General features: G+C 35.7%; 1 long non-coding RNA gene across 1 annotated transcript in view; it reads left to right on the forward strand.

Moving 5' to 3' along the window:
• Positions 1 to 9,914, forward strand: part of LOC131560920 (uncharacterized) — a 55,263-nt gene extending 45,349 nt beyond the window's left edge. The window contains exons 3-4 of the long non-coding RNA XR_009275020.1: positions 2,865 to 3,016; positions 9,837 to 9,914. This is a non-coding gene — a long non-coding RNA (uncharacterized LOC131560920). The remainder of the gene's footprint in view (positions 1 to 2,864; positions 3,017 to 9,836) is intronic.
• The last annotated feature ends 1,061 nt before the right edge of the window (positions 9,915 to 10,975 follow it).

Here is a 10,975-nt window from a genome sequence, read left to right on the forward strand (position 1 = left end):
ACATCCAGATTAAAACTGGATTATTCTGGTTAGCTTTTACACCTAGAATATTTGCGTGACAGTGCTTACCTTTTGTTTAGAGGTTAAAATACACTGCAGATTATCTTTTCATAGAACACCAATACATTTATAACAGAAAGCCAAATAAATTTTGTCAAGTTACTTTTTAGAATAAAATCTCAAGTTTTGAAATACAGAATTTTCCAAGCCACCAGAAATATTCATTGTAGAGTACTTAAAAGAGACAATGATGTAGCATTTAGTTTTATGAAGGGCTTCAAGAAACGTTAATTTTATGGCTGATAGTCATTTACTTTGATTTTTAAGTTTATGATAGGCACAACATTATATAAAGAACTTTGCTTTGTGTTGAAGATTATAAAAACTGAATTTTGATTTGGCTAAAACTCATAGTACTGCACCTGCAAAAAAAGAACATGAATCTGTGTTTGTTCTTGCAGACAGAGGGTGGTTGGGCAATTCAGCATCTGTTCATTAAATATGTGCTCTTGTGCCTGGAGGCAAGTACAAAACCAGGAGTTCTGCTTCATATGACCTGCTCCATTCTAGAAACCTCATCTGTATTGTTCAGTCTTGCAACACTGGCTACAGTCTTTTGTGAATTGAGATTTTTTGGAACAAATTGAACTAGTAAGATTAAAAAGTCTTCAGCGTGTGAGACACATGATGAAAAGCCTTTGAGAAAAGCATGAACACAGTCAAAGTAATCCAAGAAGTCTTTTCAGTCAGGACACAACCTTTTTGCTTACCAAGTTTTAATTTATTACATTCACTACTCACTAAAACTCAGATGGTTGTTAGAAACAGAAATAAATACACTTGATTTTAAAATAGATTTATTAATCTATTCCTTAAGATTCCATAGAGACTCCTTATCCAGGAAAAAAAAATAACTTCATTTTGCAGAAGATAAACAATACAAGGAGGCTGCACTGCAGAAAAACAAATGTTGGTATATGCTGACAGAAGTAAAGGAAGCTTTCCCAGGACATGGAAACACAGTGCAGTTGGAGGTGATGATAGGATTTGAATGTTTGTTTGTGTTTGGGAGTTCTTAACTTTAACATTAATGCATATTTCCTTAGGTGTCAGATTGTTTTCTTCCCACTGAAAAAGGATTTTTATCCTGACCATAGTAAATATAATGGCAGTAATTCACAAATTGAGTATATTTAACAAGAATTTAAAGTGTGAAATCTTTAATAAGCAGTGTTGTAAATGGCTTAAAGGTCTAATAAAGTTATGGTTTTAAGGTGTAAGATTTCTTACCAATTGATCCCCATTTAAAAGATTAGAGAATGAACTGTGTAATCTTTGATTTAATGATATAAAATCTACAAAAATTCTTGCTAAATGTAAAGTGTATCTATGCAGTTTCATTGCTAATTAGTCAGAACAGCCATAAAACTGGCACTTACTGGAGTAAATATCACCAGGTCTTTGAAATATCAGAAGAGGAAAAATTTTCTGCTATTTAGCTTCTTGCTTTGATCCCCATTGTAAAAATAGCTTATAATTTAATGATTTGTTAATTGTAAAAATAGAATCTTGGTGTTTTGATCAGTTGTAATTTTGTAACTCCCTAGATGTAAAAAACTGCCCTCAGGAAAGAGGAGAAAATATTATACTTCAAATAAAAAAAAGGGAAAACTTTATTGTGGAAAGGTAGGCAAAGTCCTATCTCTCTACCTTTAAATAATGTCTATTTAGATCAGTTTCTCTCTTTCTGCAGCAAGGGTGTCCCTGACTTCAGCAGGTGAGAGTCTTGCAGATTTCTTTGATGTGCTATCACCGGAAAAGGCTTCAAACTGGCTGGCTGGTCTGAGGACTGAACAACAGCCCATATGTTGGGTGATTCTCACTTTTGCTAAATATTCAAGGAAATAACCAGATATAATCTCAGCTCTAACAGGAAAACTTGGTACAAGTATTCAAGTCTCTGTAAAGACAAAAAGACAGTGCATCTTCACCAAGTCTTTGCTTTAGATCAGGAATGTGGTTTTGAAGTGAATCTCCCTTTTTCACCCTTACTGTGCAATAGCTCATTGCAGAGCAACCAATGCCTAACAACAACAAAAAATAAAATGGAAAACGTGCTCCAGAAGCACACTGGAAAAAATTACTATTGTGTTTACATTTGTATAACCATTTTGAGGCCAATATGTGAACCCAAGGAGGGGCTGAGAACTTTTCAACTTGCTTGCTGATTCTGGGTTGCTTTGAAACGTGCTGAGTGGATAACCCTGGAAGGCTGCCAAAGCTTCAGCCAAAGTTGCAGCAAATGGCTCAGAATATTTTGCTGGAGAGGTACATGTTTTTTTTACTGGATAAACCAAGAGCCTATTCAAAGAAAATAGCACAGAGACACTATGCTCTGTTTTCGTGGAAAAGCTGGCAGCTTTTCAGGTAATTCAAAGGCTGAAAAAGTGGTGTGAACATTGAGTAATAAATACCTTCTGTTGTTTATTTTCAGGGAAACAAGTTTTGTAGATAGGACTTTATTAAGGAAATATGAAACACTTTTAGCAGTACCTACTCTCAGTAGTAGTACTATTTCTCCTTTGCCATATAACTATGAATATAGGTCAAAGAAACCTATATGACCCTAGTCTGAATTGTTTCTCTGTGTAGATCCTCACATATAGCATAGCACCAGTCCTTTGTTGAGAATACTCTGTGCTAAAGAGATCCTGTTTGCATCTGACTCTAACACCTCCAAAAAATTCCTTTTCTGACCTAAGTGTTTTGGCTCAGAAAGAAAAGAATAATTACAGAACTATTTAAAAATAATTGGAAAACATTTGAATTTTCTTTTGCCTTTCCCCTTTTCATTTTTGTTCTAGTGTGCTGAAACAGCAGTTTTGAAGGCATAAAGCATCTTTGTGACTCAGTTGTCAAATAATACATCAGAGAAGCCAAGTGCTGGGCAGTGTTTCCTTACCTTTGCTCTACCTCACATGGCCTTCCAAAACCCAGAGTGTGAACAGTTTGCTACGTAAGTAAATTTTGGATATCTCTTTTAGTGAGTGTTTCATGGGGACATGAGGTCTGCTGTACTTTGTTGCATAATAGCTTGTTCTGAACTTTGCATCTGGGGACAGGCATGGGGCTGTACAGCTGCGTTGGTGCACTCCAGTGGGCAGCCCCAAGGGCAGAGCATTCCCCAGTGCTTGGGAGAACTCTGCTCTCTGTGCCCCTGGGCACTGCCCAGTGCTTGGGGAGAGCTGTGCCACTGTGCACTGCCCAGTGCTTGGGAGAATTCTGCTTTCTGTGCCACTGTGCACTGCCCAGTGCTTTGGGAGAGCTGTGCTTTCTGTGCCCCTGTGCACTGCCCAGTGCTCTTTGTGCCCCCTGTGCTGAGTTGGCGTCTTGGGGTGCTTTTATCCAGAGCCCACTGCACCATGATTCACAAACAAAAGCTTCTCTGTGCTTCTTCTGCTCTCTGTGCACCCAGGCCCCATGGGTAAATCTGTGTTCTGCTGAAATACCCTTTGTAAGACAAAAGACCTCAAAGTTTTCTTCTCCACTGCTGTTCAAGAGTAGTGATTTAACTGTTTCTGGTGGCTGCCACTTGTTGCCTTTCAGCCACTGACAATAGTTTGAAGACTTTATGATGCTTCTGACTGACTTTATCTTGTTGCTTTGAATTAATGTGTGACAGGAAAATAAAGAATCCACTACTGTAATTGCTTTGAAACATCACTTTGGAATTAGAACAATAAATATGCCAGTGGATTTCTTGAAGGCATCAATGACATTAACAGAATTTATACAGGATTTTCTCATTGTCTTGTGCTTTTCTAATTTTTGTTGGGACCATTCATTAAAAAGAATAATGTCATATTTCTGTGATGCCTCTATAAATTCTGTATAATCTGTCAACTAAGATCTTATCTTAGTTCCAAGAGTAGATTTCTTCTGTATTATTTCATTATAAAACTCTTATACAACTTGATATCAAAATTAAATTAGTTAAATGTTATTACTGTTTCTTCTTTCCTGAAAGTGAATTGTGAACTGCCTGTTTCAGTTTTAAACTTCTGCCTTGGAGAAAGTTAATTTCATTAAAACAGTTCTGATGCATCTTCTTGCTGATAAGTGATGAAATCACTCTGAATCTCGAGGGAGAAATCCTTATGATAAACCACAAACTAATCAAGTGTTCTGTTTAATACCAAAGGTAAAAGGGGATATTTTAAAATATCTTACAAACCCTACTGTCTTTACAAATCCTGTCCTTGCTGCAGGATCCTTTGTAGTTAGTTATCCTAAGAACCTTTCAAAAACACTCTGTTTAAACTTTTGTTGCTGTTATTTCATCTTTTGCTTCATTGACATCAGCATTGGTGAGTGGCTGCTATACATTCACTTTGCTAAGTCAGGGTAATGACAGAATAAAAGGATGGCTTTTATTCCCAGAGAATTCTTTCTAGACCTTATCTGTACTGTCTTGTGTGCAGACTTCAACTACTGGGATGCTGAATAGGTGTTATTTGGGGTATTCTTTCTGTTTAATTGCTTAAAGTCTCCTACTTGAATGTTCATTTTTAGTATTAGCAAGTGGATTTTAGTCACTGTGCAGTCACTAGGGCTCTGATCCTGAGAAATGTTGGATGCAGTGATCCTGGGAGCAGCTGTAAGAGAAATGAGGAAGATCTACATATCAGATGAATGTTATTTATCAAAAATTCCAGCTTTATGCATAAGATTTTTTTTTCTCATGGTTTCCCTAAACAAAGACAAGCTGGGTATGATTATAAGGAATATAAATTCCAAAAAATATAAAGAAAAAAATACTCTTCAGTTATAGGGCTGAGCTAATTACATTTACCATGGAAAGCATGGAAAATGAAAACCAGAAAGTAAATTATAATCAAAGAGATGAATCACTGTCAGAAACTGATGGCCATAAGAAATAGATTAGTTTCTGGTAGAAATCTTACTACTCTTGTAATCAATTTTGCATATTTTAAGATATTAATGAATCTTTCCAAAAGTTTTAAAGTTATTAAAGTCAGCTCTTTGTTCTCAATTTATGGGGCCACAGAATGCTGTGTTTATGATATACTCACCCATATAAGTCAATTGTATCGAAGAGACTTTTTTGTGCTACCCTTGCAAAAATTCTGGGAGTAGCCCCAGCTCCAAGTGCACTTCCTACCATTGTCATAAATCACTAGCTAGATGTTTTGCCTTACTTGGGAAATTCTTTTGTAAATCAGTGACTGCACTAAAATCTATTGCTTATGAAAGAACAGTGAAAGCTGTACTCTGAGGATTTCAGTTGCTCTGGAAGTCACACAACATATTTAGTTTCTTCCTCTCCATCCAATTTGTGTGATATTTGAGTTTTGTAATTATTGATGTTTCAGTAGTGAGCTTGGAGAAGCCTAGTGTTGGTTAATTTTGTAATAAAATACTCTGATTATATTTTTTTAAACTCTTAGCACTGTTTCTGTCTATTTTGAAATTTTCCCAGCACGATTAAACCTTAGACAAGAAGGGTTCTTGGCAGGTGTTTTCATTGTACAAATGAATTTTGATATTTGTTAATTTAGTATTTGACTATGTTGAGAGGGGGTTGTAGAAATCAGAAACATATAACTAATCACAGTTGATCATGTTTTTGGATCAAAGTTTCTATAAGTCCAGCTATTTTTCCTGCTGTATTTCTTTTGAAATAAGCCTAAATCCTACAAAGTCCTCATTGCTATTTTAGTGAAAGATGAACAATAAAAGTAGTACTGAAGTGTTTTAAAGTTTTTTCAATTATTAATAGATGTGATTGACATTGGGAATCTTCACTGATACGTTTTTAACTGTGACAAATTGTCTTCTCTGTTGCATGTTTGCATTTCCCAGAACATATTTAACAAATATCATGTATTTAATTAGCTATAATTCATTAATGAACAGATGCACAAAGTGCTGAACCAATGCAAATGAGGAAAACAATAGCACCCAGAATCATTCAGTCAGAAAAATGGAAGATCTTGGAACATACTTAGTTCAGAATAAATTTTGATGGACATAAAAAATGCCCTTTTTAGTATCTTGGTTTTTCATACTCTTTGGATATATCACTGATCAGAGCAAGCAAATATTCCTTAGGACTTTATCCTGTTTTCATTGAGATAACAGCAATTCCTGTTGATCTCAAGTGTTTCCCAGTCTGTTTCCACAGTGCTTGTAGGAATATTTTTGTAGCCTTAGACAAGTTGTTTTCCATAGAGAGGAATGTGTTTTAACCTGTGACTTCACACATGGAAGCATTTCATGATGTATTTTAGGTTGATTGAGAGTAGGTATTGACAAAAAGAAAGAGGCAGATAAGTTCAGGCTATTAGAAGATGATTCCCAGAGCTTCAAACAGTTGAACCCTGTTCCTGAGGGTGATTTCAGGATGCCTGCTCTCTGTGCTGTACCAAGCAGTTTAAATCATTACGCAGTATTTATTAACAAGGATCTCTGCACAGGGAAAAATCACACTTTCTGAGAACACTGTGAACCTTACAATATCTTGACAGGCACTATTTTCAAAATGCATGTGTCAAGTAAAACTAAGAAAAACGAAATGGTAACTTAGGGATCCTCCATAACTTGAAAATGTCAGGTATAATTTCACATGTTTACACATTCTGCATCTCTTTTTGTCAAGCATCAAAGTTTTGACACTAACAGGATAACCCCACTGCCAGTGTAACTTATGAGGAACAATTTTGAAAATAAATGTGGATAGCAATAAATTTTAAAAACCTGTTTCTGCAGCTTCTGAGGATTCTTTAATTCCTCTTTGTCCTTCTAGGCAGGAATGGAATGTATAATGAAAGAATATAGAAGATTTTTCCAGAACAGATGTTATTGAAATGAGCCTTAAAATTAGTTATTGCATTCATTAGCACTGCTTCACATTCATGGGAAAATTGGTACCTTAAAAAAAAAAAGCCTTTTGTGATTCTGCTGTGAACTCTAATGCCTTTTAATATAAATGTGAAATGGTGCATCTAAGAAGCAGCATCTGATCCAAATCCTTCACAGAATTGAAATCATCTGACTGTGACCTGCTGCTTTATTATCTCAGAGGACAGCTAGTAAGAAAATGTCAGACTAAGGAATGAGAAATGTGAAGCTTTGCTGGCAGGATAAGCCTGAGGCTTATTGATGAACTCTGCCTTTTCACTCAGGCTCTCTTTCAGAGCTGAAAGTTTCTGTTCCTAAGAAAATATATTTATTTCTAAAATACTTCTTGGAAAATATTTTTTCTGAAATTGAAGCATTTACTTCCCAAGTTTGCACTGTCCCCTGTCATAGAAAATCAATTGGTCAGGTAAGTACTTTTTCTTAGAGCCACATTTAATATTAATCAGAGCGAAAGCATGGTTCTGGGAGCTCAGCTGGGTCACCTGGGCTCATCTTGTGCCAGGCCTGCAGCACTACTTTGCCTTATGATTCATTTTATCACAAAATATATTCAATCCCTATTTTTCTTTCCTATTTGTCAAAAGGTATTCACTTCCTATTTTTCTTTCCTGCTTCAAGTGAAATAAAAGCCTTCATGAGGTGGATGAAAGGGGCAAAGATTTTTAAACCACTTCTTCTTAATTATGTTAATGGAAATCCTTATAGCAGACAGTAGGAAGAAACTGGGTTCTTTCATCTTTTTCCTAGAGCATTTCCCAATATATGGGCAATGAATACCACAAATTAATACTTCATTTCCTCATCCTATAGGCCAAATATGAACAGTGGTGCCACAAGTCCTTTTTGATAGTACTACTGTTCTACAGCAGAGCTTCTTTATCTTTAAATTTCAGAAGAGGGGCACCAAATATCACTGAGGGGGCAGTGTAGTTTTGATGAAACTCCTCCAATTTGTTAATTTTGGAGGTTAACGCATCTTGTTTCATAACCATTGTACCTGGAGGTTTGGAAATACACCTCTGTGTCACCTGTTAGACTGAAGTCATTGTCTCACAGGTGCCAGTGTGCTGACCTAAAGCTTGCTTCAAGGTTGAATGTTGCATGTCTGTTATCTCTCTCAATGTGTGTTCCTGTAGTGATGAGACTTGGAGAAATTTAGTACTCAGGGAGGTCACCTGTGGCTGCCCCATTGTTCAGAATTCCTCTGAAGCAGACTCATGGTGACTTTTGCATTGTTGTTATTAGCAAAAGCAAACCAAACATTTTACTGCTGTGAAGCTGAATGAATATAAAATGAATATTTAATCACAGGTTAGCATTTAAGAATACAGCTAACTGTTGAGAGCCTGTGGTTGTGCAGTTCTGGTTAGGAATTCAGCAGGATTTCTAGAATTGTTTTTTTCTGCCAAAATCAGACATAGACAGAGCACCACCTCTCTCAAGATATTGCACTGCTGATACTATTTGGATCCAGTAAATGTGAAAAGTATGGCAAAGTAACACTCAGCAGCATTTCTGTACCTTCCCGCCCTTTGGAATTCCTCAGTCTCATTCAGAGCTAGTGTCTCCAGGTAGGGAAAATTATTACTGTCAGAAAAGGATGAGATACTGGTGTATTTTTCAGTGCCCCAAAACCTGGTCTTATGGGAATTTGGTTTGAATATTTATTCTTTGGCCTCTTGGCTTGGTACTTTTCTCTGTGAAATTGAATTTGCAGTTGATATATCTTTCAAAGATCTAAACAGAGACCTAAAGTTTCAACACAAAGTATCTAATTTAGCCGTTGTATTCTTGAAAGGCACAACAAAGTATTAAGGATTTATCTTTCAGACCACAGCTCTATAATACCCTGACCATAATGTTCAACAATACATAAAAAACAAAACAAAAAAACCCCAAAAACCAGCAACAACAAAAAAACAAACAAAATTTGCTGTAGGCATTATCTTTCTGAAGCTGATTTCTGACAAGATGTTTTGTTATTAATGCTCTGTTTGGAGAATTTTCTGTTACATCAGTTTGACTTGGATTTGAACTCCGTTCCAGAGGTGAATATTCAGTGCTGCAAAGTGAGTGCTCCACCCAATGCACTGATTATTCAGGTTCAAGAGATTTCTTTTCCAAATTTTCCACCCAATGTGTAGGGACAGAACACTGAGGATGACACAACTACTTTCTGTATTTGTGGGAACTGTTGCTATGAGCAGATCTTAGTCCCATATGTAATGTTTCATTTTCAGAAAACAAGAAAACTAACAACTCTTCACACACCACCCAAATAACAAAGAATTATTTATGACTGTTTTAAAATAATTTAAGAGAATTTGATTTCTTGATAACCCCAAAGTAACTTGAAGTTGTTAACTTATTGATAACCTGTGCAAATGCTCCTGTCTCAGACTGAGCCCTCACAGCAAAAGAAGTTGGACCTATAAACTCACATAATTCTTGCTTTAGCTGATGGATTTAGTAGCCAGAGTTAGAGAAATGTCCTTTTCTCATCAGTACTTACTCCTCAGACCATGGTTGTGAAGCTGTGCCATTGTCAAAGCTTTGAACTTAGCAGAGCAAAATGCTGAGTTATAGGCATCTTAAATCTAAATTTGTGCCAAGTGCAGGTGGGTTTAGCTGAGTAAAGAGAAATGTGAATCTGTGGCTTATGCAGTCTTGGATATGGCCAAACCCAGCCAGACAAGGCCCTGGACAGAAAACTGTTGATGCTACTTTTACAGGATAATTGAATTGAATGGTCTTTAGAAGTCACTTCCAACCTCAAACATTGTGTGCATCTTGTGCATCAGGTTTTTTTGTTTGTTTGTTTTGGTTTGGTTTGGTTTTTTTGAGCTTTTTTCTTCTTTTTCTGTATAATTAAATTATTATTTTTCCCTGCACAGGAATATGTGACATTACACATCAACCTTGCACTGTGCATCTGGTGTTATGCTTAAAAGATATGTGATGGAGATGGAGAAGTAAGTAAAAAGTTCATTGGTAAAACATGGTAACATTTTACCATCCAACTTCTTTACCTTCACAGGGTTTCAATGTCCAAGATATTTGAGGTGATGTTATCCTCTCAGAGGGGCCTGAACACAGACATAGCTGCATGAAGGCCACAACACCTGTTTCCATACACCCTATTTTAACAATGCTTAGCCTTGAACCTGAAATTCTACCCTAAAAAGCATAATTAGTGACTTACCTTTGTACAAAAGGAGAGCCTGTAAAAATGACCTTGGAAATTGCAATAATGGACATGTCTTTCAGTAATGCTTTGGAAAGCAAAAGTGTACTAATAGAGGGTGCTATTTGCTAATTGTCATAATTGGTCTCATTTTGTTCATTATTTAATACTAAATCCAGGAGGAATAGAACAAAAATGGTTGATGCATGTAATTTATGGACTAGAACCTAAGCATTTAAGTTGTCTGAATATAATGTTTTAATGTGAGATCTTGATGTTAGTCCTTTTTTTAAAAAATAATTCTGTTATTAAAAGTTTGATAAGTTACCTTGTGAGTTGGATGTCTCAGTGGAAACTCTGTGACCTGTATAAACAGTATTAAAAGAGGGAAATGACAGATTCTCACTTGTCACTAATGACAATAATTTTAATATTCCTTCACAATGTGTCTTTTGGGCCACTGGTGTAATTTTACTCTTAGTATATCCTTCACTCTTCTTTTTGCATGCATTTTAAATGGTCTCTTCAGTTGAAGTGTTACTTTAGCTCTGCATCAATTAAATGGCCATTAAAAAGTAACAGTTACACTGTATCTGGTAAATTTAGGTAAAGAGGATACTGGTTCTGTTTTTTTTTTCTTTCAAGAATATGAAAAAGTTAAAATTTTAAGCAGTTTTTTATATTGAGTTCCAGTACACTTAAAGATTGGAACAGTTATTTTTAAAACAATAATTGCTTGTCTTTAGTCTCAGCTAAATATTAATTTTCATCATTCCTCTTCTAGAAGTGTCACTGAAATAAGAAACATATTTCATGATGTTTTGTTTTTTAATTTTATTTTTCTAAAAG

The sequence above is a fragment of the Ammospiza caudacuta genome, chromosome 8 (genome assembly GCF_027887145.1).
Source record: "Ammospiza caudacuta isolate bAmmCau1 chromosome 8, bAmmCau1.pri, whole genome shotgun sequence".
Classification (NCBI taxonomy): domain Eukaryota; kingdom Metazoa; phylum Chordata; class Aves; order Passeriformes; family Passerellidae; genus Ammospiza; species Ammospiza caudacuta.